The sequence below is a fragment of the Crinia signifera genome, chromosome 1 (assembly GCF_055691185.1).
Source record: "Crinia signifera chromosome 1, ASM5569118v1, whole genome shotgun sequence".
NCBI classification, from domain to species: domain Eukaryota; kingdom Metazoa; phylum Chordata; class Amphibia; order Anura; family Myobatrachidae; genus Crinia; species Crinia signifera.
In genome coordinates this window covers 343476292-343489268 of record NC_139217.1, presented here as the reverse complement: position 1 = coordinate 343489268, position 12977 = coordinate 343476292, and the positions used below count along the sequence as shown (strand labels likewise).

The 12977-nt window shown below is 42.7% G+C and overlaps 1 protein-coding gene across 3 annotated transcripts in view; it reads right to left on the bottom strand.

Annotated features, from left to right (window-relative positions):
* ASPHD2 (aspartate beta-hydroxylase domain containing 2) overlaps positions 1–12761 on the bottom strand; it is a 45736-nt gene extending 32975 nt beyond the window's left edge. Inside the window, exon 1 of one of the 3 annotated variants that reach the window (XM_083146573.1) lies at positions 12551–12761. The gene's annotated coding sequence lies outside the window, so the exon portion shown is untranslated. Of the gene's footprint in view, positions 1–12380; positions 12449–12550 lie in introns of those variants that run through there. The other 2 variants (XM_083146555.1, XM_083146563.1) reach the window with 2 other exon arrangements.
* Positions 12762–12977: the final 216 nt, after the last annotated feature.

Below are 12977 nucleotides of genomic sequence, written 5' to 3'. Positions count from 1 at the left end.
ACAGCGAAGCCCCATTGGAAGGGGCTTTAGTACATTTGAAAAATGCAGTAAAAACCCATTTTTTTCTTTAGTACATCTCGCCCAGTGAGAGGCGAGACTAAACCTTGGAGGTGCATCCCACCGTGCAGCAAAACATTGCTATTAATGACATATGCACTAATATATGCGACTAATACTGCACTGGACAGCTCTTCCAATAGGACCTTTTCAATGCTCAGTTTGTGACTCCCTCTTCCCCTCCCCATTGATACTTTTTGATTTGTGTCTAGCTTAAATTGGTATTGAGCGAACGCCAGTCCTCACTGGGCTCTCTCTCTCGCTCCAAGCCGCGCGGTATGTGACGTCTGCACCTCAGCTTGTTAAATTCAGAGCAGAAGGAGAGACGTACGGCGTTGTATCAGACACGCCGCCGCCCCGCCGAGCTCTGTACAGCACAGCTGCTACCTAATACCCGTGCATCTAAACAAGCAGTGTGGCACTGGTGGAGAAGTGGCAGTTCTCACCAGTTACCACCCGCTTGGAAGGCTCTCAGCCCTCAGTGATGTATGATTGTTTGCTCACTGGCTATTATAACATTGGGACGGGTCATTGAACCCCTGATGTGCCATGACACTGTTGTACCAGGGCGCATCTAAAATACCTACCATCCAGTTGAATAAAACGGTTTTTAAAGTAGCAGGCAACTCAAGCCATATGCACACTTATCAAACTCCCAACAGGCCGTTGAGTGAATGTAAAGCACTCATACATCATAAATTGTCGACTGCCTGTCGGCATTGTTTATTTGCAAAGTGACATCATATGTAACCAGATAGGGGATCATATGGGAATTGGGCCACACTGAGTGAGGATCAATTTCTTATCCTTTTTATCACACTGTCTGTGTTATATGTTTCACTGTATGTCAATATTTCGCCTCTATATAAAGTCTAATAAAGGTAAAATTTTATATTAAAATCTTTGTCCTCTGAGGTGCACCACATAGAAGACATTCTTCTTTTTTCCTCTTGATTGAACTCTCTTTCATGTCCAGTGGTAGCACACCCTCTAGAATTTATAATTGGAAACATCCATATTAACTGCACTGAGGGTCCTCCCAATTGATTGATTTTATTAATCCTGTGCGACTGACCTCTCCCCATCCCTTGTCCCTGGCCTTGACCTTTTCAATGCTCGTCTGTCACTGGACTTCGGGGTCTGTGACCTGGGAGTCATCTGCTCATGCAGAGTGAAGTCTGCAGCTGCAGGGCATGCTGGGAGGGATTTGCTTTGGTTTTCTTAACCAGCGCTGCAGAGAGAAGCTCATATACTTCAATAGGGTAACGCCAGCTATGGCGTTACCCTCCACAACAGAGCTCCAACATGTGGGGCTTAGTGCATTTGGAAATGCGGTATAAAGCTTGAATAAACATACATAACAATGTATTGCAATTAGAAAGATTACTTATTAAATGAAAACAGCGGACATATAATCCAACCTCAAATAACATAATTTTGTTGTCATTTGAAAGTTTGCTTTGCTAAATAGTGTGGTATTGACAAAATATTCCAGTCAGCGAGAAGGCTGTCTCTGTGATACGCCCACTCAGGACCAGCTGCTGGCACTACAAATATTTATGCCTGAGCATGCAGTACACCTCCTCTGTTCCTGGCACAATCCCCAGCATGCCTTTCTCCTAACTACAATGCACAAGGAGCAAATACAAGATGCAGTGAAGTCTATTAGATAAAAACGTGCACATGTTAAATCAGGAACAGAGATAGAATTCAGTTTAAACAATATAAAATCGTTTTAAGAAGAACGCTAATATTACAGAGATTTCATCACCAAGGTTTCAGAACGAAAAGCACAGCCAGGATTTTGCTTCAGTCAGAACCTTGGTTTTCTGTGATTGCTCCTATACAGTGCATATTTATTTAGTTTTTATATAGCGCAGCATATTCTGTTGCAAAATGATAATAATTAAAAAACAGGGTATTAACAGACTGATATAGAGGTAGGATAGCTGCATGTTTTGTCTGTATTGGTGCTGGCCTGTTATTTATTATTCTTTATTTATAGTTTCGGTACTTATTTCCTAGCACAGCGCCCGTCGCAGGTGATCGCATACCTTAACTTAAGGTATGCGATGGACGCGACCGACGCGATTTCAGGGCTATTTTTAGCCTTTCCCCCGACAATTAAAAAAATCGCGTCCATCGCATGCCTTAAGTTAAGGCATGCGATGCGACCAATGCGATGGACGCGATTTTACATAGGGAACAATGTTAAAAGGGCCAATGGACCAGATTTTTCATTGTATAGCCACCCTTATGGGTATTTGACATGACAAATGCCCCCCCCCCCCCATTGTTAACGCCACCCCAGGATGAACGCCAACCCGAAGCGATTTTATATAGTGTGGCGAGCGCAGCAAGCCCGAAGCGTGACGAGCGCAGCGAGCCCTGCGAGGGGCCGTGTAATACCTGTGAAGTAATGTGCGTCCGCTCCCCACGCTTCGGGCTCGGTGGCTCGCTACGCTTGCCACACTATATAAAATCAACATCACGCCGACGTGGATAGTGGGGGTATGAAAAGGTCGGAGGACGCGTATAGCCGGCTCGCCACGCTTCGGGTTGGCATTGATCGTGGGGTCGCGTTAACAATGGGGGGGCATTTAACCCATCAGGGTTGAGAAACAATAAAAATTGGGGTCTGGGGGCCATTTAACATTAGGGGCCAATGTAAAAATCGCGTCAATCGCATCGCATGCGAATTGGTTGCATGCGATGCGATCGAATCGATTTTTTTGGACCCGATGGATACAATCTTGTTTGCAGGCGCCGTGCTAGGAAATAAGTACCACAGTTTCTTATATAGCGCATACATATTCGGATATTCCGCAGCACATTAAAGATAATATTTGAACATTCACATCAGTCCCTGACCCAGTGGAGCTTACAATCTATATTCCCTATCACATGAACACGCACACACAGACATTATGTTCCACAATGGTGCAGGGCTACGGAATACAGACTTGAAAGGGCATAAATGTTAAGTACTGAGGTGGAAATATGTAATCAGATCCCAACAAGTTCCAAATAATGTTACAGACAGAAACCATTTCATTTTGTGATCCGTTCCTCCCAGCAGCCTCCAGGCCTATAACACAGCATTGATGTTTCTTTCTCTCCGTCTCTAACCTTCTTTGTGCAGGGTCTCGGTTTATTCAGTGCTTGCCCTATGGTCTGGTCCCTTCTTGTACAATTGTTTGGGTCAGTTGTGTCATGTCTAATAATACCAGTATGCTTGAATCCATATATTCTGCTACAGCTCTTCTGATGCAAAGTTCTGACTTTCAGGCATATGCACTGAGATTCCTATTGTGCATGCAGGTCAGGCCTGCGTGTGTGAAGATGTCAGGGCTGGAGAGGGAACCAGAGGCTTTGTGCCCGATTCAGATCTGATCGCTAGGCTGCGAGTTTTCAGAGCCCAGCGATCAGGTAAACACACTTCCCTCAGACCATGCGTTCGCAGCCATGCACAAGGGAAATACCTTTCACAATCGCTCACCATCAAATGGTTTTTACCCTCTGTTCGTAGCATGGAGTAAGCCAGGAGGCTGATGATGACATCAGCGGCCCTCCATCCCAAGGGCCAGGGAATGGCCAGAAAGCGCTTGGATGGCCCCAAATGGCCACAGGGTGAAAAGACGGCTGCATTTGCAAAGACGGCGTACGCTGCGCGTGTCGTTTAATAAATCGCCTGTGCTGTGAAAATGCAGCCATGCGATCAGCGTGTGAATCAGGCCCTTTGTGCTGAAGGCAATGATTTCCAGAGCACGCTGCTTACTGGCACACCAAAGCCCCCTTGAATTCTATGGTGACTGCAGTGCCGAAGGTTCACAACAAATATCACAAAAAAACCATATGGAATTCATATGCATTTTGTGGTAAACCTTTGATAATGGACATTTGTGGAGGGTTTACCACCAGTTTTGTCATTGATACATCCCAGTCACCTGTGGTTAAACATCTTTTTATTAAACAGCGATGACACCGTTCTCAAAGTTTTCTGTGAAAAAAAACAGTCATCATTGCTTCAAACAATGGGTCTGATTCAGTAAGGGCTGTCATTTGGCAAGGACTTGCAAAACTACAACCTGTGATGATAACATGCATGAAGCTGCCTAGTACAGGGCAAGGAAGGCCAGCATGCTGGGTCCTGCCCCGCAATGCAATGGCAAAATATTCATTAAGTGCTTGCATATTACCAGCAGTCCCCATGAGTCGCAGCAGCTGCTTGTGACGTTGTGGAGCCAGTGTGTCCCCCCTTATTGGTATGGACACCCCTCCATTGTCCATACAATGCCCCAAAAATGCTTGTTCACCTCCCCATTGCGGCTTAAACTGTGGACACATTGAGATAAATTTGACTGCAGTCTAAGAGGTCGCACCCAGGCAGATTGGGATTTTTGCAGATTTGCTACCAATAAGTTGGACCGAATCTCCCCTGAGCTCCCTGGGAGCGATCACTAACGATTTGGCACTTAACGCGCTTTATCCCATGTAATACTTCTCAGGGAGCTGTGGGGGCAGGAGAATAAAAAAAAAAAAACCTGGGGCCCGGGCTGTGCTGAGCGCCTCAGGGGGTGTGGGGGCAGCGGCGGGACAGGCAGTTTGCAGTGTCTGTGAAGTGCTGAGCAGATACTGAGGACAGTGGATGCAGAATTTGTAAAAGAAAATTAAGACAGGCTCTCTCAGCCAATTAGCGGCGTGGCTTCACCGCTGGCACACACCTACTGATCGACCCCACACATCGTGGGTGTTAAAAACACCCACAATGTGCCGCTGATGGGTCAGATCCGTAAGATAAAACCTGTAGCAGAGCAGGTTCAATCTATAGGGTCCGACCCGATGCGCACTGGACCACTCATTGGGTCCGATGGGGTGTCAAACACATCGATTTGGGCCGATTTCTCGACCCGGGATCAGGTGAAATTGGCCCAAATCGGATAAGTGTATGGGCACCTTCACAGTTATCAGGTATGCACAAATACACAGCTTCCAAGTTTGCAGACAGGCCCACTTAAATATGTTTAAGGAATATTACTAGAATAAGAATTTAGTGAATTCACTTAACCTCACAATCTGACAGCAAATGAATGAAACAATGTCTATTTATTGATAAAGTATTCAACCATAATTAATTATAGTGCAATATTGTGGCCTTGTTTTCTTCCTCATGTGTGAGAACATAAAAAGTAAAAAAAGAACAAAACATGAAACTGTTATTCCCTGCAGCATCAATGCTTAAGGAAATAATTATCATTCCTCTCTGTCCCTTCCCCTACATGAAATGCTTATTCATCAGGCCTTCCACGCTAATGAGGGGAAAGTGGAGCTTACATCTTTTTCATCACTGCATCAGTACAGATCTGGTTCCTCTTCACTTACCCTAAATGACCAGAGATTTGGACATTAATAATAATCATGTCATCATAAATAGAACTCTGTACTGTTAATCAATGGCGTGAGTTTACTTGAAAATCCAAATTAAAAGCTGGGTCACTGTGATTAAGAAAACAATCCGCTTTCTCCCAGTTATAGGACATGCCTTCATTTATCTCACTGCAGTGCTTCTTCATCATCAGATTGGATTTGTGGAGTCTTCAGTTGTTAATCTGTATTGCACTGTGACAAGAACGCTGCCTGTAGCTCTCCATCCTGAGGGAAATGCAATGTAAAATATAGATAGCCATTGCTTAGCTATAAGCCCCATCATTGTGAAATGAACAATCTGGATGTAAAAACATTAATAGAGGACTCAAATTTCTCCCGCTGGGGGCGCCTTATTCCTTACAAGACCCAGCTGCGATGGGGCAATTCAATTAGGGACAACTAAACTGCGACCACGGGAAAATGTGGCTATATGCTGCACTTACGGTACTGCCTGACTTGTGCACCTTTGTTTACAGTCCTGTAAGGTGCGTAGATCTGAGGTAAAATCGGGCAGTGAGGGGCGGGCAAGTACAGCTGTAATCCCACTGGTTATAAAGGTCACTACCTCACATAAAATGTGGACACTCATATACTTAACCTGCAAATATTACAATGTTCTCACTGGCTGAAGGTTATTCTATCTTCATACATTTCCAAATAAAGACATTTATACTTGTAGGAGATGGGAACTGATGTCTGGTGTGAATTTGTGTGTCTCTGAAACACTGCCATCTGTTAGCAGCTAGTAAAACTACATCTCTTTCTCTCTCATATAAAGTGCTATGATGCAGCAGCCATGGCTTTTTCTCATGCAAAGTGCAGTTATGCTTTATCTGTGACATTATACTGTAGGTGTTTAAAACTAATTTGCGGGTAAAGACACAGCACAGCTTCTCTGGTATACTATAGGTGGTGTTTCACTGCATCTGACCTTAGTAAGTACCCAGGATGCAAGGCCACTGGTAAAGCACAGAAATCCCAATTGCTTCCTTCAGTGGCGTAACTAGAATTTTTTTTTTTTTAAAGTCTTTATTTTGACAAGGAGAGAGAAGTACAGAATCACATAGACATCAAAATAATATAAATTGGAAGAGCAAACGGCAGGTGAGTCTGGCGAGAAGAAAAGAAACAATACGGGCATGAGTCTCCTTACATTTTACGAAGTTTTACAAATAGAAAAACAGTAATTAACCGAACATAGGCATAACATGGGGGGGGGGGGGGGGGGATGTGTGTAACATTTAAGAGGAGAGTAGCGAGTGTTCTCACTGTAGTCGGAGACCGGTGAGATACCCGCGTGTCCGCGGGGTGTCTAATTTGGGGAAGCAAAACTCCAGCTAGAGGGGATGAACCTGGAACTCCTTAAGGGGCGAGAGGGGGTGGGGGGTTATCTGATATCCAAGTGAACCATGGGCTCCAGATTTTATCGAATTTATGGGGGCAGTCGTGCAGGTAGTATGTTATTTTTTCCATGTGTGCCACAAACCAAACATAGTTAATTAAGGCGGGGAGGGGCGGGGCGCAGGGGGACTTCCAATATTTGGCTATTAGTGACTTCGCTGCTGTCAAGATATGAGAGAGAAGTTTGTTCAAGGGCGGGTCTAGATTAGGAAAGGGGCGGGATAGTAGGTAAGACCAGGGGTCTAGGGGTAGGCTGATGCCAGATAGAGATGCAAGAATTCTCGAGACCTTCTCCCAAAAAGGGGTAATCATAGGGCAGTTCCACCATATGTGGAGTAGAGATCCCCGTTGGCCGCACCCCCTCCAGCACGCCGGGGTCGAACAGGGAAACATCTTGGATAGTCTTTCAGGGGTGTAATACCACCTGTAGTACAGTTTGTAGGAGGTTTCTTTTAGTCTAGTGGAAATGGAGCATCATGCGATGCTCTCCCTAATCTCCCCCCAGCAGGGAAATAAAAAAATTTCAGGAGCCCCATACATTTGTTATAATTTTTTACCTAAATGCTTGTTGCCAGGGATTACATGCTCATTGACAGGTGTTAAATGCTCTTTGCTTGGGGTTTCATGCTCGCTTCCAGTGTTTTTTTGCTTGTTACCAAGGGTTTACATGCTCATTACCAGTAGGACCACTAGCATCTATCCATCTGTCCCGTCGGACCTCTAACATATGTCTCCTCCAAACCAGCAACCATTTTTCGAGGGCCATTTTCAGCAGATTTTAAGTATATGGAAGTTGTGCAGGCATTAAAATATAAAGGCTGCCTGGAAACTTTGCCTTAGGGGATTTACATTGCAATAGCAAACTTTCTGCCATGGTATCAAAAGAAGTGTCAAAGTGATGTGCCACCACCACCAGGCATCACAGCGGTGCCCGGATGCACATGTATCACCCATTTACGGTAGCTGAATCAAATTCCTTACTCGGTCTTTGGATGTGATAAAACAGGCAATATATAAGATAGGGAATAAATGAAATTCAGACATATAACGAACGCTGTTTTCATGTAGGGAATCTGAACTAAAATGCTAGACAAAATGCCCTTAGAGATTTTTTTTATAAGAATTATATTTGTTATTGTTTATTTATTACGGTCGCTTTCAATTTGAAATAAAAATAGCAACTATGGAATTTTTTTATGATCTTTCGTGAGGGACATAACATAATTTAGTTACAGGCCAACTCACTTTTTTTTTTTTTTTTTTTAAATACCTTCCCCAGAGGCCGCCATCTGTCAGACGCTAGTATGCTTAAATCATTACTCATTGGATGTTGTTGCAATACAGATATTGGTTCATGTGCATCATTAAACAAACACTGTACACCCGCAGCTGGGAACATGACTAAGTTTGAGGTAAATGCCGTCACTAAAGGTAGGTGACCCACAATAAAATTACATATTCATAATGTAGAACAGAAGGGACAGGCAAGTTTTGCAGCCCTATCATATCTAAGCAAGCAAAGTTTAACCTTTGTTTCAGGATGTTTATACTTTGTGTATGTAGGCTTTATACAGTTTTACAGATATATAAATTTGGTTTACATATGTTTTGATCTGGAAATAATCTGTTAATATTGCCCTGCAAGCTGCAAATATAAACCAGTGCACGCACTTCTGGGAAACAAAAATGATTGAAAACAGATGCCTTAGTAGTTCACTATGCTCCCTATATACAGGCCTCCATGGTAAAGTAACAATAATTGTATGTAGCACTTTTCTCCAATAGTACGAAGAGAAGTGATCCTTATTAATATCTTGCAGTTCATCTTAGTAAAAAAGATAAAAATAACTTCCAGATTTCCTGGGTGCATTTCTGTGGTCAGTGAGGATCTTGTTGTGCATGTTGAGCCGGATGAGATTATTGTGGGCAGTTGAAGTCCCCTCAGGAAGATCTCAGAAGTAATTCCCTGCACCTTACAGTGGCAGGATCTTGCTCAAAGGTGTATTTTTCGGGACTATGTAAAAACCGGACCCGGACTACACCCCGGACCGCCGAACAGGACATCAAAATCTGCAGTCCGGAGATTACAGCCTCCCCGGGTGGTCCGGACCGTCTGTTTTTTTCTACATGCCCGGACCATACAGGGAGGCTTTATTCTCTCCCTCCTCCTCTCCCTGGTGACAGGTATGACAGGCAGCCCCCCCGGACAGGACACCCCCGGACATGACACCCCCCGGCGGTCCGGGGGTTTTGTCCTGGTCCGGTTTTCACCCATACCCGTATTTTTCAGTTTTTTGGGGGTGTGATTCAGCGGGGCAAAGGGCAATAGATGGTCAGCCTTAAATTGCTGCAGCAACGGCAATTCAAACCCTGATTTCTCCTAAATCATCAAGTAGTAATCACAGACATAAAGGGCCAGATGCACTGAGCTTCAAAAGTGATCAAATGGAGAGTGATAAACAGCCAGCCAATCAGCTCCTACCTGCCATGTCACAGACTGGGTTTGAAAAATGTCAGACAGGAGCTGATTGGTTGTTTATCACTCTCCCTTTTATCACTTTTGAAGCTTAGTGCATCTGGCCCATAATATGAAGCTATTGGTAGGAGGTATGGATGATCTACCATACAATTGGTTGCCTTGTAGAGGATTTATGATCAAGCCCTGCAATGATGTAACCTGATAGGGCTTAACCCTCAGGTGTGTCATTATCGGTGTAGGCATATCCTTTTCTGCACCTTCATTATCACCCATCATGCAGCCTGCTCACTGATGTGCCATTATGTAATTGCATCTACATAAATGGATTCTCATAAACAGTAAAGGGTAAATTAGCCAGATAAAAGACTACAGTTCAAAATAATTGTGTGCATAGTACAGCCAATATTTGATGTCCTTGTTTAAAAACCTGTTCTTATACCTTTCTCATTGTCCTGAAAATCCCAGGTTATTGCATGTGAACCCGGGATTTATTTTTTTCTTGGAAAATCGTCTCAGACCAGGTCCAGTGACCCTGGAATGTTGAATCCCTGTACTATCCAAACCTACTAGTGAACAGCATTTTTCCTGGAAAGGACCAAGGTAGTGCTATTTACTATATTGGAAGAGCTGGCGATTGGAGTTCATCCCAACTCCAAGCACTGGCATTGCACCTGCATGGTTATCGCCCGGGGAATAAGCCTAATCCAGCCACCTGCCTGAAAACGATCTCATCCTGGCTGCAACCTGGCTTTTAAATCTGAGTGGGGTAGTACTAAGGCACTACAATAATAAAATGTTTGGAGGCCCTTGCTCTACTGCAGGGATGGGGAACCGTTGGCCCTCCAGCAGTTGAGCCGCACATCCCAGCATGCAATGCTACAGTTTTGCTAATCAGCCATGGTAAAACTGCAGGGCATGCTTGATAGCTGGAGGGCCAAAGGTTCCCCATCCCTGGGCTACAGCAAATGTTCTGCAAAGCTGGTGATAAAGTTATTTCATTAATTAAGTAGAGTCAATCAAAGTCTCCATCTAAGTGTTAATTTGGCATAATAAAATGATACTAATAAAATATTGTATCTCATCTAGTTAAAATTGCATGCCATACGCTAAAACAGAGTGCTATTTGAACTAAATGTGATGCGATCTAGTACACAAAAAGTACTTCATGCACATAGTTTTTTGACTAGCGATATGTGATGCACGGGAGTGAGCATTGAATCACAAGCCAAAATAAACACAATGCGATGTGTACTGCAGTCAATAAATTTTGAACTAAAAAGTTAAAAACGCATCCAACCATTGTATCGTGTGTCGCCACCTTTAGACCATGGGTCTTCAAACTGTGGCCCTCCAGATGTTGTGAAACTACATGTTCCAACATGCATTGCCACATTTCCTATAAGAGCATGCCAAAACTGTCAGGGCATGCTGGGACATGTAGTTCCACAACATCTGGAGGGCCACAGTTTGAAGACCCATGCTTTAGGCATTCAGATATGGATAAAGAATGAGTTTGGAAATGTTCAAGGAAAATTTGGAAGGTCACATGTAGATATATACTTGAATATATATATATATATATATATATATATATATATATATATATATTTTGTTATCATAACGTTAATACTACAGAAAAGTTTCTTCCACTTTCAGATAAGTTCTGACCATGTTGTAAGTTGAAATGAAAAAATATATATAATAATAATAATAAGCACAAATGTTTCACCAAACATTCATATGCACAGAATATTCAGAGAGACAATGTGAGTGGCTTACTATTTCCATGACAACTACCAAGCCAATCAGAGTTTTCAAGTGCTGTCTATGGCAGGTTTTTGCTACAGTTTAAAAGCACAACACCACTATAAATATGAAAACAATAGTATAAATAGAAGGTATCAGGGGGAGATTTATCATCTACTGTACATCACAAGTTCTCAAAGTCTGTCCTCGGGACCCCACACAGTTCAAGTTTTCCAGGTCACTTGCCGAATTTTAAAATGTGACCACTGGTGATGCATAGTGCTCCTGACAGGTGACCAGGAAAATACGTCCTGTGTGGGGTCCTAAGGACCGAGTTTAAGAATCACTCATGTAGATTGATGAAGGGGACTCGGAGAGACATATTGTACCAACCAATTAGATCCTAACTGTCATTTCTCAAACACTGCCTCAAAAAATTACAGTTAAAAGGTAGGTGATTGGTACTTTCTCTCTCCAAGCTTTCATAAATCTTCCACTGAATATGAAAAAAACTAGAAGAATAAAAATGTCAAATTTATTTTCTCAAAGGTTATAAAATAATTACAGCCAAGCCATTTAACTTTCACACATTCAACCATTCTGATAGATATCCAATGTAAGTTCTCGATAACATCAGTTTTGCGGCGGATGCACCTTGAGGCTGTTTAATAAAGAGTTATTATATAAATTGTATTTGTATAGCCATTTTGGAACGCAACTCTCTGTAATTCTTCAAGGAACATATCATAGCTCTGGCCAAAGAGGCGTACAGTATGTAGCCCCCATGGGGCCCCAAATACATCTGATCACTAATAGACAAGGACTATTCAGCAGGGCAGCCTGGCCGAAACCTCTGCAAACAGCTTACGACTACAGGACTGCTGCAGTTATCTCTACCTGTTTAGCATACATATTACACTTAATCACCCACCCACTGAAATGACCATTCCATGGTAAATTACATGTCTGATAAAACCTTTAGTGAGACTGGAAAGCCATGGGCACGCTTACACTGTAAACAGAATAAATAGAATGATTTCACTGTTTCATGGTGTACTGCTGGCACCACTGTGACATAATCTGCAGTGTGTATACATAACATATTCACATTTGATTCTGATCCATTTATTTCCTGAGATTATACCACTATATTCACATTTGCAGCAGTTTAGCCAGACCCTATGCAGCACTGATGATAGCTATGCTCAAACACCATAAAAAGGTAACAATGGCAAATTATAAAATGTCTCAAATAGGAATTAGAATTCACCTTATCATTATATTAATGTCAGCAAAAGGCCCACCATGCAATCCATAAAGAGCCAATAGGATGAGGGTATTTCTGCATCTAAGACCCACATAAGCAGTAAATTAGGATTTCATGGTGACAGCATTCGAATATCATGCATTTTATTTCTAGAAGGCTTGCAATTACTATACCTTCTATCAGTTTGCTTTGGGATGATGGGTTGATCTTCTTACTCTTGTCATGTCTCACCCTGTCATTCCTTTTTCAACATACTCATTTAAATACGTACGTATATTGCAGTAAAAATCCCCTAACCAACCTGCTGCATTATCTCCGGCTCATACAGAGCCTTTAAATCCAGCCTTTGCTTCAGTTTGCATGGAATTGTGGGAGTTGTAGTTTTATTTCTATGTCATTTTGCAGTGGCATCCTACACACTCATTTAGTGTAACCTACTTAATATTTTGCTTCACATGTAGCATGGGCAGCAATATTTAAATAAACACAGGGGAATCAAAAGGATTAACCAGGCTGATAACATTATCAAAAGACTTCTAGATTCGAACTACAATACCCATGATTCCCGAGGAAATTCGTAAGAATGTGCTGTGAGCTAGC